This window comes from Prionailurus bengalensis, chromosome B1 (genome assembly GCF_016509475.1).
Source record: "Prionailurus bengalensis isolate Pbe53 chromosome B1, Fcat_Pben_1.1_paternal_pri, whole genome shotgun sequence".
Taxonomy (NCBI): Eukaryota; Metazoa; Chordata; class Mammalia; order Carnivora; family Felidae; genus Prionailurus; species Prionailurus bengalensis.
Genome location: NC_057344.1, coordinates 45504120 through 45523399, shown reverse-complemented (window position 1 = coordinate 45523399; position 19280 = coordinate 45504120).

Below are 19280 nucleotides of genomic sequence, written 5' to 3'. Positions count from 1 at the left end.
AAGTAAATTACAAATCTGTGGTATGTCCCTTTGGTATCATAAATAATAACAATAATACCCTTTATTCAGCGTTTAACATGTGCAAGACACTTTGTTAAGGACACGTATTATCTACTTTAGTCTTTGCAACAATCTGGACAGGAAGGAATTATTATGTCCCTTTTACAGATGAATAAACTAAGGCTCGGAGAGTTCAAGTAACTTGCCCTGCATGACATAGCTGTATGTGGAAGGTCTGAAGAGATTGAAACCCATGGGGCTGCTGTAGAACTAATCACCTTATACTCCCTGTGCCTTAACCAATGTGGTCTCGTGGAAACCTAGAGCTAAAGGGGACGCTTCGGATTATTTGATCCGGCAGCTTCATTTTGTTTACGGGAACACTGAGTCACTGAGGGGTGAATTGTGGGGTTCGATGGTTCAGTTGTTGGCAGAGCTGGAAATGGAGTCCTGGTCATCCACTTTCAAAGCTAATGCTTTTCTACTTCAATTCCAGCCCTTCTGTGCTGTATCAAGATGAAATTTCTTCAAGTGTTTCCCACACTTCCCTCCTCTGTTTCCTGCACTGGAACAGCGTTTTCCTATTTTTAGATTATGTTGGTCATTTCAATTAAAATCAGAGCGAGTGAGAGGGAGTTAGACACCTATGCCAAGGGTCGCATTCTCTCCAGAAAGTTTGAGCAAGATTTTCAGAAGAGTTGAAACAAAAATCATCATGGTTCATAAAGGGTTCACGAGGAGCTCACCTGAAAACCTAAGTCATCAGAGCATATATGTCTCAAGCATTCAAGTTATTCGAGGGTTTCCTGGGCTTTCTTTCTATTGCCATCTCCCAGCTTCCATGCAGCATTCAGCTTCAACTGGGTACTCAGTTGATATTTTTGACTGACAAAAGCAATTAAAAGCATAATACAGGCTCCTCGCAAACCTTGTTATTATTGTGAAGGTGTTTCACATCTGTAAGGCAATTTGAACAATCCTTTTGATTAGTCATTCATGTAACTATTTGAATAAACATTTCAAAGCAAGTCAAAATAATCACAGAGGATAATAGCACTTATGGCATTGCTTAGAGAAATTGTGGCCACAGTGTGTCTTTCCTTTCTTTTCTTTTTTTTTTTTTTTTTTTTTTGAACGGAGTAAATAATTGTAACTCCCTTGCCTACTTTTTAGTTTCAAAATGCAAAATAACTTGATGTTTTTCCTCTGGGCAATGATGCTTTCTAGCTGGCTATAATAGAAGGTTGAACACAACGCCTTTAACATATGTGGCTTCACCAAGAGAAGGTCAAATTTCTGCAACAGCGGAGATGAAAAGCCACGATTTCCAAGGATCTCTCGTTCACTAACGCGAAACCCATGGAACGTGGGAGAAAGCCAAATGGGCATATAGATGCTTGAGCACTGCACACCACATGGTCTTCTGGGCAGTCATCCCTAGTCACTCCTACTTTCTCCTGAATATTTTTATCAGTGACTATCATCAGTGATCTCATACCTTACCACAAGGTCTATTAACTAACCTGTTTGACCTCCCCAGAGTATTTGACACGAACCCTTTCTCTCTTGCCTTCCTTGACACCAGCCGTCCCAAGTTTCTCCCTGACCCCGGACTTCTATTTTCTACCTGTACGTCTTCCTTGGCGTGCCCACATGCACTGATGAACCCCAAGCCAGTCCTCGGGTCCCATTTTCACATTCCTGAGTCACCTTGGAAGCCAGCAACTGCTAAATATCCACAAACACTACCTGACAGACCCCCCCCCCCAGGTCCCTCCCACCTGCCTGAGACCCTCCCTACTGCCATCAGGCTGCTCTCCACACCGTCTCCACCACGGCCCTGCTCCACTGAGAATCTGAGGCCTCAGTCCACTTCTGACGATGTCTCCAGCGTCTTCTTCGTCTTCAGAAGAGAATTCAAAATCCTCGGAATGTTGTTCAATCCTTCACCATCTAGCCCTTGTTCACCTCCCCAGCCCTGTCCCATCACTACTCCCTCCACAAATGCTCCCTCCACCAATGTTCCCATGAACCCGCCTGCAGGTTCGTGACCACATCAGGCCTTCCTGGTCTCCTCGACCGTTCGTGTGATCTTCAGCCTGTTTGATTCCTGCCTCCCTGCTCCCCACACCACCTCGCTAAGGTCTGCTGGGCCTTCGAAGACGACGTTCAAATACCACCTTCCGGGGAACCTTCCCTGACCAGCCTCCACTCCAATCCAGGCTTCACGGTCTTTAACACCTGCAGCTTCTGGTACATATTTCTGCTTGTTCTGTTTGCTCTTATCAGAACACATGGCTAGCTCACATTGTACTTATTTCTCTACCACTGCGCGTGCACACACACACACACACACACACACACCTCACAGGACACAGCACATGGCATGTACCTACTAAGTATCTGAGGAACAAATGATGTGCACAGTCGCTCTGTAAGTTGTGAACCAGCCCCTCGAACCCAAATAATTCCAAACCTATGATTTTTTTTATTACAAAATGTATCACCAGACAAAAATGGAGATACAATATGCGCCAGCAGACCGACCTCAGTAGAAATTTTATACACATAATAGTGGGAGGCTCAGGAGTTTCTACCATTAACAATTTTATTGACATTTTCTATGGCTTCATCTCACAAGTGACAAGTTCTTTCAATAGACACAGTTTTTTTAAACCTATTTCCCCCTGTACACGGTACCAAATTCCCTTTCAAGGCCAACTGCTTTCTTCTTGCCAGTGGGTTTATGAGGGTTGGGACTTGCTGAGGTAAGTGTGAATAAGGACGCAGAGGCTAAGGATCCTAAGGTTTCTTCCACACCCCCCGCGTTCCCCGGTTTATTTCCGTCGCTGGTACTAAGTGTTGAAAGACCAACGAAATCAGAAGGCATCTTTAGGAGGCAGTAATAGGTGGCATAAACCTCTTTTCCTGCTTGACACCCGCCATCTTCTGTTTGCCTGTTGATTGACTTCCAGGCTAGAGGAGGAAAAAACGTTGTTTCCTAATCTAGGCTGGTTGCCTTGGCACTATCCTCTGAATCTTCAGGGTAATAGGACATAAAAGCACAAATACTGGATGCTTTGACCCATCCACGGAATTAAGGAGATGTTATTCATGTCTGTGCTTAAACGTTAGTCAAGAACAGTTTCATAATTATTGAAAAACCTTAGATCCCATAATACTTCCCATTCCAATGAATGATTTTTTTTTTTCTTACCTGCTTGTAGGTAGATGTGTCTCACCTAGGCCCGGCTTATATCTTCCTTAAAGAAGGAAATACATTTTGGAGTGAGCGACCAGCTAAATGTTCTCCTATTTCACATTTTAACCACAGCAGCAACAAAAATAATCAGCATTGCAAGTATCTCTATAGCCTTGACCATGTCCCTTTCTACTCCCCTTCCCTCCCTGCCCCATCGACAAGCCAGGAGATAACACATTAAAGAAAAAAGACGAAGTTGTCTAAGAAATCCTTTCTTTGAACCTAGAAATAAAGATATGGTTTGAGCTTGGAATTACAATCAAACATAAAGGAGAGATAAAAAAAATTATTTGGTGTGAATAATATGGCAGGTCTCTCAAAAAGAATTTTGTTTACATTTTCTCATTTAATCTCCAAAATAACCCTACAGGATAGGCGTTACCCTCCGTGTTTACAGATATGGGAACAAAGTCTAATCAAGAAGAAAACAGACTTTAACCCAGCTTTGATTTCTGAAGTCGAAAATGTTCCCAGGGGTGTCTGGGTGGCTCAGTCGGTTGAGCATCCGACTTCGGCTCAGGTCATGACCTCACCTTCCGTGGGTTCAAGCCCCACATCAGGTTCTGTGCTGATAGCTCAGAGTCTGGAGCCTGATTCAGATTCTGGGTCTCCCTCTCTCTCTGCCCCTCCCCCATTTGTGCTCTGTCTCTCTCTCAGAAATAAAAATAAAAGCATAAAAAAATATATATTTAAAATGTTCCCATACACCATGCTACCTCCAAAAATAAAAGTAATTTTTAAAAGGTACTCATCAAAGAATAATTATTTTTTGATAAATTTGCTTTATTTGGAGAAAAGCCCTAAAATATGAACACATAAGATTGGGGATTTTTCTATGAGACTCAACCAAAACTGAATGGAGAAATTTCCAGAGCTACCCTTACTCTGCACTGAAATACTGACTGTATTTTGAGTTACTTCTTTATAAATAGTGACGACACTCCGCCCTGATTTTTCCTGGTCTTCCACCCCTGGGCCGGGTGCACCAAGGGCAGACACTGAATGCAGGAAAGAGGACAGAGGACCAACTTTTGCAAGTTGCCCTTCGCTTATTAACAGCTTTTTCTAAACAATTGCGGTGGCCAAAAGGAGCAACTTAACAGGATTCAAACAGCGACGTAATAGGATTCAAAATTGTAATGGGTGCCCGTGAATATTTGCACTAAAATCTGCTGAAGACCAAAACAAAACGAGACTGTCTTTGTGTGATGTATCACTAGGCTAGGCAGTGAACCCAAAACTTGTCCACACTGCCTCCAAACAGCAGAGGGCACTAAATGGCATGAAGATTAGCCAAAGGAAGAAGGAAATAGTATTTAGGGTCTGTACTCGGTAGTTCTGATGTTAGCAACTGCTGTTCAAGTTACATTTACTGCCCTGAAAAAGAAGTAATATCATAGTTTAATTCTCAACGTCCCCTACACAACAAAGAACACTTGAAATATGAGACCAAAAATGCTTTAGGGTTTGACATAATTAAATATGCAGCCATTTGTTCTGAGTAATACATTTTATTCCCTGTAGTAAGAGCCGCTGTAAAAGAAGAGAAATACTAAAGGCATTTTCATGGCTCGGTGATTTACACAGCCCCCCACCTTCAGTCCAATCCAGAAATTCTATCGTGGAGCTGTTTACCATGAAGGAAAAAAGAAGCGAGCTAGCACCTGTGTTGAAATTTGGAGGGTAGGAACACTTGATAAGAAAGAAAATGTGAAAGAAAATTACATCATAGTTTTGTAAGCTGTTCTATTAAATTTCTCCAGGAAAAAAAAAAAAATTTCTCGGGACTGGCTGTGATTCAGTTCAGCTATTTCCTGATACGCTTCTGGGTTTAGTTTATGTAATAACACTCCATTTCCACAGCGTGCCTTTTGTTTAAAGACCTCAGAGCGCTTTTAAATGCATCATCTCCGTCCTTCCAATATTTTCCATGAAGTGGGCGGGCAACTGCAGGTGGGCTCATGTCTCTTTCCGAGATGAGCCTAGATCAGCCCCACGCTTCTGCATTTTTAAACCGACGTTTTCCCCCAGATAAACCGAAAGGTATTAAATCCCCGGGGATCCCCACGCTTCCCAGACAGGAACATCCACGAAAACCAGATACAAAAGAGAATAAGTTTCCACTCATTCAGGAAGATATATCCAGCACCCAGTGTGTGCCCAGTTTTAGGCATTGGGCAGGGACAAAAGGGAAACAAACAAAAAATCCCTGCTCTTTTGGAGCGAACATTCTCCTGGAGAGACAGACAATATGCATAGAAAGTAAGGTAATTACATGGTAGGCCAGAAGGTGATAATTGCTATGGAAGGAAATAGAACAAAGTAGGGAAAATGGAGAGGAAGGTGATTTGGAGGGGGAGGAGTCATCTCTGGCTTCCCCAAGAAGGTGACATCTGAGCAGAGACGTAAAGCAGTGAGCTAGGAGGCGACTTGGGGCAGAACTTGCCAGGCAGGAAGAATACTCTTGGAAGAGCAGTGGGATGAGACTCTGCCTGGCATGTCTGAGGAGAAAGGGGGGGGGGGGGCAGTGTGGCTGGTGGGGAACAAGCAAAGGAGAGAGAAGTAGGGCATGAGGTCAGAGGGGTGCCTCTTAACATACTTTGCCCCCTGCCCTGAATCTGGAGGGAGAACGGCAGAATCTCTCTAAAAAGTCAGCCCTTCTAGGGGCAGCTGGGTGGCTCAGTCGGTTGGGCATCCAACTTTGGCTCAGGTCATGATCTCGCAGTTCAGGAGTTCGAGCCCCGCATTGGGCTCTGTGCTGACAGCTCAGAGCTTGGAGCCTGCTTTGGATTCTGTGTGTCCCTCTCTCTCTGCCCCTCCCTCGCTTGTGCTCTGTCTCTCTCTGTCTCTCAAAAGTGAATAAACGTTAAAAAAAATTTTTTTTAAAAAGTCAGTCCTTCTAAACTCACAGCCCCAGTGATCATTTGAAACAATATGGTAGCAGGAAAAATAAATGGCTTGGGCAGATGTTTCCAGCTTCCCAGAAGAACCCAGAAACTTCCCCATCAAGGCTAGCTAATAGGAAAAGGAAAGAGAAGGATGACTGGCCTGGGTTAATCGAAGCTCTCGTGAAACAAAATGATAATTTATGAGAAGGTATTTGAGAAAGGGAAAAGTACTATATAAAAGTGGGATATTTTTGAATGTTGGACACCAAATCCTCAGGGAGGTATCTTAGTAAGGGAAGAATACAGGGCAGTGCTCCAAGATTGATGTGGGAAGAAGAATGATATTCTTTTCATCATAGCACCAGCCAGAGTGCAGGAGGCCAGGTGGCCTGGGTGACCTGTGCCAGCACCCTTAGCCTCCTGTTTGGTATCATGGAGAGTTCCTCCTACCAACTTTAAGTTGTAACTGGAAGAGCCAGAGCGCCCTCTAAGATCTGTGGAGCCAACAAGGAGTTTATGGGCGTGATGGAAAGTCAACCCCACAAGAACATTAACTGACACTTACAGTGAACTATGTAGTAGGCATAGTTCACAAAACTCATATGATCTGCATGACAATTTATGAGGTCAAGTGATTGGTATTCCCCTTTACAGATGAAGAAACCAACATTGAGAAAGATTAAGTAACTAGCTCAAGGTCAACAGCTAATCAGTCACAAAGAAACCATTAACCATTTCCATCCTCCAGAGGTTGGCTTTATTGTAAGTTCTCTTCATTAGCTTGAATACTAGACCGGGTTACCATTCTTCATTCCTGGCAGCTAGAGAGCGTTAAGTCTTTGCTTTAAAAAATGCTCAGCTCTAGGGGCACCTGGGTGGCTCAGTCGGTTAAGCGTCCGACTCTTGGTTTGGGCTCAGGTCACGATCTCGAGGTTTGTGAATTTGAGCCCTGCCTCGGGCTCAGATCCTGCTTGGGATTCTCTCTCTCTCTCCCTGTCTCTCTACCCCTCCTCTGCTCATGTTGTCTCTGTCTCTCTCAAAAATAAATAAACAAAATTAAAAAAATTTTTTTAATAAAAAATGTTCAGCTCTAGATAGTTGCTGTGCATCTGGGTTAGGTTGGGTTGGAAACAACCCAAAGTTACCCAACCCAAGCACACCCTAATATCAGAGCTGGAGAGCTTAGAGACTAGGTACGTCCTCTGAGGCAGAGCTGAGAAGATTAGCAGCCGGCTCTCGGGAATTCGACAGGTAGGCCATCAGTTTACCATCAGTTTAGTGATATCCCACCAATCATTTAACCCTCCTGGCCCAACTTTCCTTATGGGAACACTGAGGAGTTTGGGATAGACTGCATTCTGACTACCCTCTCGGATTCTATTGTCGTATTTTAAGAAGATATGTCATTAAAAAAAATATCAAGGGGTGAGGACCCAGGATTCTCACAGTGCTTTGTAAACAAAAAGCAGTCAACAGTTGTCAGGCATTATGATAATTTTATGGTACTTATAAACCATAGCCAGGAAGCACTTACAAATTTAACAGAAGCAGCATCAAAGCCCTGCTTGGGTAAATCTTACCGCAATCTTTGGTAATAAAGAATTCTATTTCCCTGGGGGAGTAAAGGAACAAGCCAGCAATGCTAACTCCCATGGCCTCAGCACATGCCCATGTTGCGGCCATTAAGAAAGGATCCATAGGCCCTGCCAGTGGCTAAAGGGGGCTGCATGTCCCTCCCTTTCTCCTTCCTGCTGGTCTCAGGACCACTTCTTTCCCCCCAGGCCACTTGGGTTCAGCCTACAGTTTCCTGTTTAGGCTCCTGAGCCTATGATCTCAGACTACAGAAACAGACAGACATGAGGCCACGTGAGGATTCCAGCCTCGACAGGAAGGCGTAAACAGGGGCTCTTCTGCGTCTTTTTCCCAAACTGCCATTCCCTCAGATCTTGTGAACACTACCGGAAAAAAAGAAAAAGAAGCCGCAGCAAATAAAAGAGGCAGCCTCATCAAAAAGAGGGAGATTTATGAGACTGGCGCCTGCAGAGGCTCTCCCTCCTCTTTCTGTGGAACCATCAATATTCCCTGGGCTGTGCCCTGGAACATCCAGAGCTGAACTCTGTGTTCTGAGGAGCTCCTGTCACTTCTCTGCCTTTTCCCAGACTCCCTCCCCAGCCTGTCTTCCCAGACCCCTCCCCTCCTAGCTGTTGTTTACAAGGAGCTACCCCTCTCTGTAAATTAAGCCCTCAGCAGTCTCCCACACTTAGAGGCCATGTGTTGAGCCCCATGAGCCGACTTGTGGCATTTATTAGCGCAAGAAGGAAAGTGCTTGCCTCATCAGAGAGAGCAGCTGGAGACGAGCACTTTTCAAAGGCATGTAACTGACCTCTAGCTCAGCTGCTGGATGCCTGGGTATTGCAGACTCAGATGATTCTCTCCCTCTCTTCATCTCCCTCTCTCTCTCTCTCTCTCCCTCTCTCCCTTCTTCCCTCCCTCCAGCCTCCACCCACTCTTTTCAGTGGAGTCCTGACCTTGCGCGGCCCGAATCCCCCCCCCCCCACCCATCCATCTCCCTACATTGTGTCTCTCCGGTGAACTCAGGCTGGGAGATTAATTGCCGCTATCACCCCTAATCCATCACACTTCCCAAAGATTGTTTTGACATCTAGTTAATTTTTGGCTGATGATTTATCAAATTCTTATTACCGTGCTCTGAAGGGGCTCATTTATTGTGTTGATTCATGGTAATGATAAAGGGGAAGCATTTTGAATTTTAACTACATTTCCCTCATGCTTCTTCTACCCAGTGTAGTTAAAAAAAAGGGGGGGGGGAGAGGAGGGGAGCCAACTGTAGCCAGGAAACTCTTAAACAATTCAAAATGTGAAAGAAAAGGCAAAGAGGAGAAAATTCCTCCATTATGTGAGCAAAAGCCAAAAGTCCAAAAAAGGCTACATATGAGTGTATGTGTGTGTGTGTGTGTGTGTGTGTGTGTGTGCGCATAGATGTAGATGTAGATATACTACATATAAAGTCTTTTTGGCATCTGGGTCTGAACTACCTTTGGAGAAAGCTTGCACCCCAAAGGCTCTTAAACATTTATTGCCCTGTAATATTACCTAAATGTCTACTACCATTTTATTCAAAGAGAACTTAATGGTAAATTATTTCAGTCATGTACCAGTAGAAAAGTAAAAGGAGTGTCTTTGCCAGGCCAGATGGCCATCCACCTTTTAAAAGTGCAGAGAGGTTTTCCTCTGCCACTCAGGTCACTCCCCAGACCTCACAAAGGCCTCATTTGCCACTCAGCTTTTATTTTATAAATCCAGATGGTAGGAAGGAGTCCTGTGCCGATGTCCACCCTCTTCTCGGCATGAGAAGAGCTTGGGTCTCCGGGATTAAGCCGAGAGGTGACAGAGGGCCCCAAGCGAAAGGTACTCAGCTATAGTCATGGGGGTGGCTGTAGGGGACACAATTAATCCAGACAGAGAGACTAGGGAAGGCCCTGCGGCCACCCTCCTGGAGGACAGACTATAGGCCATGTGCTTGCAAAAACAGGAACAAGATTTCTGACCAAAGAAAAGGGAAAAATGTGAAAGAAGTAAAAACTGGAATAACCCTTTGCATCAGGAGTCTCCAACCAGAAGGACCCAGCTTATGGATGTGCTCACATCACCCTTTCTGCACATCCCTCCCACGATGTGCCCTGAGTCCCTGCCCGGCCTGCCTTCCTTCTGGAAGTGTTGCAAAACCCCAGTCATCACTGTAGGAAGTCAGGATCATCCCCAAAACCTTTAACCCAAGCGTAGACATTGCTGGCCTGTGCAGAGCCATGAAGGAGTTGTATGGGTAAAAAAAAAAGATTTGATGTTTAAGACAGTGAGGAGAGAAGCAAATATTAAACTACCCTCCCTCCACCCTTACAAATAAATTGGGCAGTTTTCTTTCATTCTCCATTTTTTGAAAAAACTGGGTAAAATCATTTGTCTTTTGAAAGGAGTAAAATTCATAAAGAAAAGAATCCAGGCCTAGAAATAGATTTAATTGCGTATCCATTATGTATACATTTACATGTATGTATAAACATACATATATATGTGAGGAAATGATGGACATTATTTCAATTTTTAAAGTAGTTACTACTTTTTTGTCTCATTTTCATTTACATTTTACCAATTTCACATTCTTTTCGAAACATTTTTCATTTTACCTTACTTTACTAATATATTAACTTATAGTTGCTTAAATTTTTCTTCTAACACTTAAAAAAACCTGTTTTGCTTGTATCTCTCACTTAACTTTGTATTGTGTGTGTTCCCATCTTCTCTATGTTTCTTGACCAGTCTGGCTAGAGATTCATCTACCTTATTAACCTTTTCCTGTCTCGGTAATGCCCCCCGCCCATCCAATTACATACTCATTCTGGAATCTTCTGCACCATCCTGGTCTCATCTGAGACCTCACATGGGTCCATCTTGTACAATGCATCTGATTTACCACCGCCCTTTACTGCCCTAGACATGCCTTCCCTGGACCTTTGTCACCCCCTTCCATAGGATCCGACCTCATGGGATCTGTCACCCCGCTTTACGCCCCTCTTACCACCCTGTGGCCACCCTGACCTCCTTGCCACTCTTCCTACAAGCCAGCGAATCCCTCTCTCAGAGCCCTTGCCACTCAATCACTTCACCCAGATAGTAAAATTGGTGTTTAGTATTTAAAATTTTGTTTTAATGTTTATTTATTTGAGAGAGAGAGAGAGAGAGAGAGAGAGAGAGAGCATGAGTGGGGGAGGGGCAGAGAGAGAGGGAGACACAGAATCTGAAACAGGCTCCAGGCTCCCAGCTGTCAGCACAGAGCCCAACGCGGGGTTCGAACTCACGGACTGCGAGATCATGACCTGAGCCGAAGTCGGACTCTCAACCGACTGAGCCACTCAGACGCCCTTGTGTTTAGTATTTGAAATCTTCTCAAATTCCACAGCACACCCCATCTTCTGTCTCAGTAAACTACTTCAGCTCCTACTTCACAATGAAATTAGAAGTCAATATAGACATGATACAACATAGAGTAGGAGAGGGAAAACCTTAAAGGGTGCCACAGTTGGGTGTGGAAGAGGGACAGCAAGGTTGTGGTCCATGCTCAGGACGGGCACCGCTGGGGGGCAGGAGGGTGGGCACACCAAGTGCTGCCACCCTTTGTCTTTAAGAATCTCTTGGTCTGGTAGCCTTACCAATGGTTGACCCTGGCTTTCATGACACGTCTTTCAAAAAACACTTTATCTTTTAAAAGGTAGCAACCACATATGGAGACTGTGCTGTAGGAGCAACTGCTCTGTCCCCCTTCCCCAGAGAAGACCACTGTTCAACCACCCCCACCCCCAACACACACACACACACACACACACACAGCTTCCCTCCATCACATCTGACATAAAGCATATCCCACCCGGGCATAGGATTTCCTCACTTCTGCTCTTTCCCTGAGGAAGTTCACCTCTGGGCTCCCCACTGTCACCCCCAACACCTCTCCCCACAGGCCTTTTCTCTCATCAGCATTAAGCAAGGTCAAGCTGGATGCAGCATAGACGTAAAAAATAGCTCCTCGGGCCCCATAGCTTCCCCACTCTCTGCCCACGCCCTATTCACAGCCAGGATTCTCCAAAGAGGTATCTCACTGGTTGTCTGTGCTCCCTCACCTCTGTCTCACTCCTCCATCTACCCCGGTCAGGCTTCCCCTCCCACTCCATCTAACCAGCTCCTGCCCAATCCCTGACCACCTTCACCTTCCTGTCTTCTTGGCAGCATTTGGCATGATCAACCCTGCCCTCTTGCCTGACACGCACACCCCCAACCTGGCCTCCTTTCCTCAGAGGCCAATGGTAGAATCTTTCAGAGTTCACTGCTCTTACCCCCTAAATGTTTCTCCTCCCCTGGATTCCATGACTGCACTCTCTCGATTTTCTTCCTACCTCTCAGACTTGTTCATAGTCTCCACTTCCTCAGCCTGCCTTCGGCATCCCTTAAATATAAATGTTCCTCCAAGCTCTGGGATCAGCCTTCTTCTCTGTGAAATCTCCCTGGGTGACCCCATCCTGGCTCCAGTAGTCATTATGCATTGATGTCTTCCAGAGAGAGAGAGAGAGAACTGAGGTGGGGGGGGGGGGGAGAGTGACAGAGAGAGATTGAGAGACAGATGAATGAGAAAGAGCTCTTCTTCGGATCTTTCTTCCAAATTGCAACCTCTTTCCAGGTAGAGGGCCAATAGGTACTTCAAACTGAACATATCAACATCTTCCTTCCACCAACAACCCAAGCCTGGTCCTTCTGATTCTGCCTCAGTGAGCAACACCACCATTCTACCCAGTGGCCCAAACTGAGCTGGGAACCCCTTCTTGGCTCCTTATTTTCCCTTTCCTCCCCTCCCCCTGCCACCCACCATTGGTGACTTTGGTATTTCTGAAATAAATGAGTTCCTTTCAATCTCCACTGCTTTTGCCTCTGTTTCACCTCTCCGGTCTTTATGACTGCAACAGCCTTTGTCCACTTTTGGCTTTTGGTTTATACTTTTATTAATTAATTAATTTATTTATTTATTTTTTAAGTGGGCTCCACGCCCAATGTGGGGCTCAAACTCATGACGCTGAGGTCAAGAGTCACATGCTCTACTGACTAAGCCAGGCAGACACTTCTGGCTTATACTGTTAAAATTCATTTTCGGGGCGCCTGGATGGCTCAGTCGGTTAAGCGTCCAACTTTGGCTCGGGTCATCATCTCACAGTTCATGGGTTCGAACCCCGCATCGGGCTCTGTGCTGACAGCTCAGAGCCTGGAGCCTACCTCAGATTCTGTGTCTTCCTCTCTCTCTGTCCCTCCCCTGCTCATGCTCTATCTCTCTCTGTCTCTCAAAAATAAAATAAACTTTTAAAAAAATGTTTTAAATTCATTCTCTACATATGCCCATGTTGATTTTTTAAATATTTTTTTTTTCTGATTATAGTCACACATATCTATTGCAGAAGTGTTAAAACCACAGTAAGACACTGAGGTAAATACTAAAATGGGCCATAATTCGGCTTTCTAGAGGCAATCACTGTTACTATTTCACAACACATGTGCATGTGTCTATACATATATGCATGTGTGTGTTGCACACTTTAAAATAAAATTGAGTTCCTATATTACACAAATTTTGATACTACTATTCTCCACTAAATAATATATATAAAACTTTTGCATGTTAAGTATTTTTTTCTTTTGCCAATTTCATAGGTAAGACAAAATATCATTATTTTAATTTGCATTTCCTTGGTGACAGCTTAATTTAAACATAACTTCATATGTGTGTTAGTTTTTTGAATATTCTTTCCTTAATGATTGATTCATGGCACTTAGACATTCTGCTTCTGAAGTTTATTTACTATTGATTCATTTTTCATAAAAGTTAATATGGATATTATGTGTGTCTCAAATATTTTCTAAGAATTATAAACTTCCTTTTAATTTTATATACTGCATTTTAGAAAATTCCTAAATTTAATGTAATGATATCTGGCAACCTTTTCCCTTGGAGTTTTTCCCTTGCTTTAATGCTTTAGCATCACTCTTTCATGTGCCCTACATTTCTATTGAAGTTTTTATTGTAATAACATTAGGGTTATAAATTAATATTCTATCAACTGAGGAACATGACATGCATCCGTACTAATTAAAGTCATCTTTCAAGTCTTTCAGTAACACTGTGACATTTTCTTCATGTAAATTTTCCGTTTGGTTATTTCCCTGAAATCGAATGTGCTCCTGGTGCTATAGGAATGTGAGTTTTCTTAAAATATTTGCTGATAGGTTATTAGTGTAGAGTAAACTTAGGAATGCTTGTATATTTATTTTGTAACTAGCCCTCTTATTAAATACTCTAATGCTAACAGTTTTCCAAATCCTTCTTATAAATTTTCCCGGTTATCAAGAATATAATCTATATATTACATCATTTTTCTTCTCCTTTCCAACATATAAGCTTCAGGTTTTCTTGTCCTATTTCGAGGACTCTCAGAATACTCTTAAATGATAATGCTGGGAGCCAGTATGTTTCATTGGCTTAGACTTATATGAGACTGTCTATAATGTTTTACTATTTAAATATAATTATGGCTTTTTATTTAGTATACCTGTCATTCATCATGTTAAAGTACTTCATACATCAAGTTTGGTAAGAATTGTGTTTGTAATTAATCAGGAATGAAAATTAAATTAAATTAACTTAAATTAAATTATAAAATCTTTTAGGGCATCCTAAATATTTAAAATAGATTAATGCCAAAGTATCTTTGTATCTCTAAAATAATCCTTTCTTAGCCATCCATAATCATCCTTCAGCATTCTGTTGGATACAATTTGCTAATATTTGAAGGATTTTTGAACTTCTACTCCAAAATAAGATTGACCTATGGCTTTTATATCTAATGCATTCATTGCCATGTTGGGTTCAACACTATGACCAGTTGAGAAGATTTCCATCTTATACTGTGCTCTGAAATGGACTTAAATAGCACAAGAAGTATTTCCTCCTTGGGTATTTTCTTACAAAATATTTCGGGGAGGTAATTTTCTTTTATTATTTTTTCAAATGTATCCATACTTATTGGTTGATTTCTAAATGGTCTGTATTTGTAGATTCTATTTGTTTTTCATTTAATTCTAAACAAAAGTTGTTTTTCTTTTTTCATCTAATGTCCAGGTGATTTATTATTTGTGTATAAACTTTTATTAGAATTTTTTTATTTTTGCATCATGATTAGACAGTGGGGCCTGTAAAACTTCTAGTCTTTGAAATTTATTGAAGATTTCTTTGTAGCCAGAGGTAGGATTAATTCTCATAAACACAGCATGGATGTTTCAAAAGAAGATGTATTTCTATTTAGAGAGTACATGATTCTGTATATATTAAGAGATACGATATATGTTTCATTAGACCCAATGTCATTATTTACTCAAATTTTGTTGAACTTACATGCTGGCTTGTAGACAACACCCTTGAGTGTACCTGGCACATCTGTGTGTTTTTATTATTTAAAAAAAAAATTGTATTGGTCATTTTCACAGGATTCCAGGAGGCAGAAATTAGACCTCCAGAAGTACAACTCCATTTTATCCAGAAGTTCCCAGATAAATTTTTCCAAAATGCCAATATCATAACACCTTTTTGTCTAAATATGTTTTTTTAAATATTCCATTTCTACTCCCCACTCCCCATCCCTTCCCCTGTCATCCTGGGGATAAAACACAGATTCCTGAAAATGACCAATAAAACCCTTCAAGTTCCGCATCCTGCTGGCCTCTCCCTCTTGCTTTCTTGCCCCGCCTCGTAGATTGATCAGTTCATCCATCATGGTGAAACTGTTGGCTTTTCTCTCTTCTTTGTTTCAGGGCTTTTATACCTGCTATTTACAAAGCTCAGAACATATTCCCCACCCTCTGTGTTTACTTACTTGGATTCAACTTATCCTTTGGGACTCCACTTAAATCCGCTTCCCACCCTGGGCCTGAAATGAGCTTCTAGAACTCCTTCTGTATTCCAACTTGCCCCTTGTTGCTCTGGTTCCTATGTCTTGTGATTGCCTCTTTTTCTAATTAGGCTGTGCCCAAAGACTGGGTGAAGCGTTCAGTGCCTAGTGTAGTGCCTGTCACGAAATCCATACTCCACAGAACTGTGGACAGGGTCAGGGCTACTAAATGAGTTCTGGTCTCACTGTTTGTGAGTCTGTCTTGTCACCAAGGACTGGGCAGAACTGAGCTTTCAAGTGGAATGTTTTGTAAAAATAATAATTGTAACTCACATTTTTGAGTACGTGCTACGTTTCAAGCACCAAACATAGGTGCCATTATTCAGTGCTGGCTTTGTGGGTGTGTGACCAGTGCAGATGCACAGGACACCAGGCTCAGTAGGGGCCCCCATGTTTATAATGCTCTGTGATCAACACCTTGAAATTTGTGTCTTATGAGTATGTACTGGTGGTTGTTGGAGCCTTAGCTTACGCATGGTCAACACCTCCTTCCGTTCCCACACCTCTCCAGGATGGGGAGGGGTCTCAGCCACCTGCTCCCCCACTTACCCAGCAAATGCTGCCATCCTGGGTGGAATCCTGGGAACAGGCAGGGTTGGGGTCAAGTACCTGAACCCTGCATGCCAAGTCATGGGGCAGGGCACTGAGCACCTGTGAGGGTTTATGTCGATCCACGAGACTCTCTGTTGTCTTAGGGACAACATTAAATGTCTAATGAAAAACACTATGACAGGTTGATAGACAAAGGAGGGAAAAGAGGGGGCTTTTTTTCCTTGTTTTTGTTTTTTCAAAAAGGGCCTTGCATTTTCATTTTGCACAGGGGATCTATGAATTATGTAGCCAGCCATGCTGTTATTTTTCTTATTTCAAGGATAAGGATATCAGAGCCACTGAGAGTCTTACATGGTGATTCTGTGAAAATGAGAAAGACATCTTCTCTGGGCAGACAAATTATAACACACCATGTGAGGCACAAATATACAATCATCTGTCCGTAATGACTCTGAGGAAATTGGGGATAAAACCTACGCTAGTTAACAGGGTTCCAGGAGAGTGCATCAATATTCACACCCATACATTCTGGCCTCAGGATCTGTGCTCCCAGATAATATGCTAGTTCCCCAATTTTGCCTGATGAAAAAAAATATTTATCTAAGGTATCTTTGAAGATTCAAATTTCAAGGCTTTCCCTAATACTCTGGAAATCAGAATGTCTAGAAGAGAGGTCTGGAAAGCAAACTATATTTTTAAGCAAGTACCACAGGTGTTTCTTACCATCTCAGAAGCCAGAGGAAATACTCTGACACTATACAAATTCTACAGGAACTGAGTCTTTAATTTGCGAAGGACACAACAAGAAAGTAAACAGCAGATCCTGACTGGCAGCAATGTGATAGAGAAAAATCCCAGCCAGAGGCAACATTATGTTCAAATTGACAAGTTTTGTGATTGTTGCTGTTGTTTTCAATGTACTCTATATTTACTCTATTTTTGACAAAAATCCCATCCTTATATCCATAACAGTAATTTTGATCCAAATGGAAAGGAATTAGAAAAGGATGAGAGAGCTTCTCCTTCTGTCCATAATTGAGTTTTTGGTATGAAATTGGTCCTATCACCATTAAATACTAGAAAACTGGACAAAGTAAGTGAAATAACTATTTTCAGGAAAGACAGGTAGTGGTGGACTACGAATCCTAACATTTGAGATGAACCATGCTCTGATCCTGGCAGTTTTCACGGAGGCATTTATCAGACCCTGACCAAGCGAACTAAACAGAACAAGCAGAATGCTGTCCTGAGGAGACCAAGACTGGAGTTCAGAGAGGCTGAGGCAGCTTGCGTTTACCAGGAGGCATTCCAAGAAATTACAGAGAAATCAACATACGGGAACCAAGGAGTCTTTGGCTGATTCCAACTTGCACACATGTGATGTGAGTATTTATTATAAAAAGCAAGGCAAAGAATAGCTACTTGCAAAAGAAAACCTGAACAACTACCAAAGGTCACAAAGAGGAGGTTTTTGAGTTATAAAGAACCAGAATAGAAGAAGCTTCATTGAACACCCAGATAATTCATTTAACATGTCAGAAGACCATTGCTTACAGGTAGGATTACATTAGCCTTAGTATAAAGCCTGCTTTAGACATACCATAAAAGATACAGATGATGATAGATATAGATATAGATTAGATATAGATATAGATGATATAGATATAGATATAGATAGATATAAATAAAATAAGCACGTTTCAAAAGGAGCAAAATGATCTACAAGTAAAATTAACTGCTTGTTAAAACAAAACTCAGCATTCATTAAGAGAAAACACACTCAGGCATTAAACAGTGCAATAATTACTCTGTCCAGCACCTGATCAAAATTACTGACAATTAAGAAAGAAAAGTGACCCATTTTAATGAGAAAAATTAATTCACAGAATGTTACAAATCAACAGAAGCATACCTAGAAATACAGAGAGGATGAAATTAAGAGACAATTGCTTGAAAACAACTATTAGAAGTGTGTTTAAGGATTTAAAGGAAAACATGGACACAATGAGGAATTAAATGGAGACTGTAAATGATCCCAATGGATATTCCAATGTCAAAAGTACTATATCTGAAATTTAGAATTCACTGGAATTTAACTTGATTAGGTAAAGAATAAAAGATAAATACACCTAAAGACATAGCAATAAAGACTATCAAAACTGAAGCATTTAGGAAAAAAAACCACTCAAAAAATGTTATTAGAACTTCAATGTCTTTGAAAAGATATCAAGTGGCCTGTGTATGTGTGACTGGATTTCCAGAAGAGATGGGAGAAGGAAGCAAAAACAATTATAGAAATAACTAAATGATTTCTTCATTTTATGAAAAAGGAAAGCTAACAGATCAAAGTTTCTGAAGAAATCCCAAGAGAATACACACAAAGAAAGCCATCCTACAGTACATCATTAAAAATGCTGGAAAGTGTTTAAGAGAAAATTCTTTAAAATAACCAAACAACTAAGAAGGAAGAAAAGATGAGAATATCAACAGATTTATAATAAGATATTTGATAAGGACAAACAACACCAAAAACAAAATAAATTAACAAACAAATAAATCTTGTCAATCTAGAAATCTCAGTTCAATGAAAATATACTTTAAAAATGAAGGTAAAAATTATAGACTAAAAAAAACTAACTCCTTAACAAAAGAATTACACTACAAAAAATATTAAAGGTAATTCTGTATATTGAAGGAAAGGAATTCCAGGTGGAAATTCGTATTTAACACAAAAGAATACAATCTTCTAGAAATGGTAAATACGTGGGTGGATATGAAAGACATTTCCTCATTACATATTTTTCAAAGATAATTGTTGAAAATTATAAAAATAACAGCACTGTGGTATTTATAGCATACAGAGAGGTCAAATATATGACAAAAATAAGACAAAGAATGGGTAATATGGGAATATACTGTTTTTGGTAACAGCTTTATTGAGATATAATTTACATAACATACAATTCACCCATATGAAGTGCACAATTCAATCCTTTTTAGTATATGCATACGGCTGTGCAA